General features: G+C 34.0%; 1 protein-coding gene across 1 annotated transcript in view; it reads right to left on the minus strand.

Moving 5' to 3' along the window:
• The window catches only part of LOC128249547 (uncharacterized), a 5,693-nt gene extending 4,362 nt beyond the window's left edge, over positions 1-1,331 (minus strand). The window contains exon 1 of the mRNA XM_052973430.1: positions 818-1,331. The gene's annotated coding sequence lies outside the window, so the exon portion shown is untranslated. The remainder of the gene's footprint in view (positions 1-817) is intronic.
• Between the last annotated feature and the right edge of the window lie 2,640 nt (positions 1,332-3,971).

Below are 3,971 nucleotides of genomic sequence, written 5' to 3' on the forward strand. Positions count from 1 at the left end.
CTGTACTTAATGAATATTTTTAAGTGGCCATAATTGACCAAAAGTATTTTTTTATTCTCTCTCTGTTTATTTCCTTGTGTTCATTTCTGTTGGAGAGCGTAGGCTCGAAACGTAAAAGACTTTATCACCTTCTCGAGCGTCAAACTAATATACCTGCTTGTTGTTTATACACCTGTCTTCGTCTTTTCTTTTTCTATAAATTTCAACTATATATGTATGTATGTGTATATATGTATATATATATATATATATATATATGTATGTATATATATGTGTGTATGTGTGTGTGTGTGTGTGTGTGTGTGTGTTATCTTTGTGCTTCTGTTTATCTTTGTCCCCACCTCGATCGCTTGACGACCGATGTTGGAGTGTTTATGTCACCGTAACATGGCGGTTCGGCAAAGAGACCGATAGAATAAGTACCAGACTTAGAAAGAATAATCCAGTGATCAATTTTTTCGACGAAAAGGCGGTTCTCCAGTATGGCCCCAGTCAGAGGACTGAAACAAGTAAAAGATTAAATGAATAAATATATGTGCGTATGTGTGTGTGTATCAGAGAGAGAGAGAGAGTAAGATATAGAAAGTCTTTGGTATTGTATTATATATTTGAGGAGATGAATAGATGTAACTTTTCTGATTATTTTACCAATTCAATAATTAAATGTTTATAAATTATCAAATGTTTACAAATTATAAATAATAAATATAACAATAACAAAATACTATAATAATAATAAAATAATAAATGCATACACACACACACATATATATATATGTGTGTGTGTGTGTTTAATGTTATATAACGATTGACATACCGTGTTTGAATTTCTTGACAAGCGCGTTATCTAATGAGAATTAAAGATCACTGCCCTTATATAGTAACAGCTAATAGTAGTAGTAGTAGTAGTAGTAGTAGTAGTAGTAGTAGTTATGGTCTAAGGATATGCAACTCAGCCTTCGTTTGGAAGTGGAGGAGAATAGTGTCGGTGTAGAGGGGATAGTGTTGGTTATGGTGGTTGCGGTGGTGGTGGCTAAAATACTGGTGATGTTGGTGACAGTGGTAGTGGTAGTTAGTAGTGGTGGTGGTGGTATTGAGGATATATATAACTTTTACATGTACAAATGCTACAAAAGGAATAAAGGCGTTGAAATACTTGCGAAAAACAAGCCTCCTAAATGTTAGGCCGTGTGTCAACACAAGCCACAGAAATTATATTTGAAAGATCTGAAAAGTGTGGACAAATGGTTATTTGTCTGGTTGGCATTGATTAAGTTAAATTTAATAGAATACGACGAATAGACAGTGTTTGAACCTAAATACGAGATTCTGTTTTTTGAAGTCCTATATTCGATGTAGAGCACAGTTAGCAATGTAGTAAATTAATTCAGAAGAAAGCTTAATTGTGTAATTAAACTAAGAACAGCAGGACGTTACATTTTATGATATAATCATGAATTGTGTGTGTGTGTGTGTGTGTGTGTGTGTGTGTGTGTGTGTGTGTTTTGAAGTCAGAGCCATAATGTTTTAGCCCTGATATATTCTGCTGTTAAAACAATTTTATTACCACATTGTTATCCTGGGAGCTGTATTGTAACAAGTATTCCAGAAATAAATAAATAAATACACAAATAAATAAATACACGTCTAGTGTGGTGGCCACCAAAGCAGGTTCTATTCTCGGCCTTGGAAGTACTTCATTTTCTTGTAGAATTTTATATTCTTCTGTGGCTTACAGTGCAGTATACCTAGTGGAATGAGGGACCCCTTGTCTTTCTCAAGGCATCCCTCAAGATTGATTGGGATTCTTCAGATTGTTATGATATTTCGGGAAGCATCTATGTATGTATGTATGTATGTATGTATGTATGTATGTATGTATGCATGTATGCATGTACGTATGTATGTATGTATGTATGTATGTATGTCAAGTGCATGAGAAAGATGGATCTCGTGCGACATTCCCAATCACGTGTTGCCAGTTCAATCGTCTGAACAACCAAATTGAGTAAATATATAAGAGTCTGCGTATTCCGCTGTTATGTCTGACCTTAAAGTAAATCTCCTGTGGAACCAGCTTGATCCAGTCTGTGACAAGGATGGACATTTCTTCTCACAGACAATCAATCCGAAGGGTTTACACAAAGTTACCTACAATTCATTTTCATGAACACCTTGGACAATTGTCTTTATTTCTACCCAGACCCGGGTGTAGAGATTAAGACATTTGAAACCCTATACCTTGTAATTTAGAAGCAAACTTCTTAATTACTGGGCAACACAGTCTTTACAAGCGTCCACCACCATAATTACATTTATGTATGTCGGTGTATGTGAGTTTGTATTCACAAATATCATACAGACATTGTGCCTAGAAAATGTATATACACTCTAAGTGCTGGTAATTCATTTAATATTCGTTTCTTTTTAGACTCAACCCATTAGAAATATTGAAGGGAGACAAACCCAGATTTGAACAAAGGGAATATGTCCTAAATATTTATTGGAAGATTAGACACGGAATCGAAGTACAAAAAGGCTTTAAGAAGAAATTGCAAACCCATCCACCTACGTAACTTACCATTACTGAAATTAGAGATAAATTTGTAGCAGAGAGAACTGTTCAAAATGTCCACAGTAAATGATCTGGAAGACCGCGGTCATCGTCTGCATTGAGGGGAATCTGCGAGCGAAAAATTTCCCAAGCGAAATGCGGTAAGCTATTGCTGGCATGTCCGGATACTTAAAGTTTCATTTTCATGGACAGAATGAATATTTCTTTCCGCTTCGATTGCTTAAGAGACCCTGTCGAATTCATATAGTACGCATTATCTGATATGGGTCTAATCTAAACTAATTTTAAAAGCGAGGAATCAATACGAGTTTGACCTCTATGGCATAAAATAATCTGCAAAGAAGAAACAAATCATCAGAATATAAAAAATGATGCTTATTTGGCCCTGAGTATTAAAAAAGTTCCCTCAAAGTTGTCGTGTCAAATTTGCAGCAGGACTTACTCTCAGACCGAATATATCGATAATTTGTTATGGTTCATTAAATCATTGATGAATATTTTTACTAATTCGAAATAAATGGTGTAATTTACTTAAAACAAATATTATTGTATATGGTAAAAATTAAGACGTGTCGTATTAATATCGCTGACTAACAATCATTAAGTGAAATGATTAAGTGGAATGCTATTGATATTAACTACGGTGTATATTTTAAAAGTTTTTACGTTTCAATAAGACACAGTTGGAAGCACAACAAAATATGGATGAAAAATGTGTTAATTATGCAATTTAATTTAAGAGCTGTAGAAGGTTAACTTGATTTACAGCGTATGTAAATGCATACACTCACATACATAAATACATACATACACACACATATATACATGGATACATAAATACATACATACATACATATATACATACATATATACATACATATATGTATATATATATATATATATATATGTATATATATATATATATGTGTGTGTGTGTGTGTGTGTGTGTGTGAATGTATGTATATGTATCTATCTACATAGATAGATAGATAAATAGATAGATAGATAGATAGATAGATAGATAGATAGATAGATAGATAGATAGATAGATAGATAGATAGATAACTCGAGCTGATTGTAATTTATATTTGAAATTGTCTGTACCATGAAACGTTGGGACATGTCAGCAGATGGTTTTTAAAACATTGCGGCAGGACTTCTTCGATACATGGCATTGGAAAGTCACAACAGTAACGAAACATCGATGTCTGTCGCCCGGAAAGGGACACCATGTGAGTTGTCTTGCTTGACTAGGACTTACTTTCACACTTCTTTTATCGCCAGGCGCATCGAGAATGTATTCTCTTATGCCTAATACGTAGCCGACCCACGAACTAACAGCAAACACATCTTGTGTATGCGTGTTCGATTTTGCATATATATATATATATATATA

Source organism: Octopus bimaculoides, chromosome 15 (assembly GCF_001194135.2).
Source record: "Octopus bimaculoides isolate UCB-OBI-ISO-001 chromosome 15, ASM119413v2, whole genome shotgun sequence".
In the NCBI taxonomy this organism is placed as follows: domain Eukaryota; kingdom Metazoa; phylum Mollusca; class Cephalopoda; order Octopoda; family Octopodidae; genus Octopus; species Octopus bimaculoides.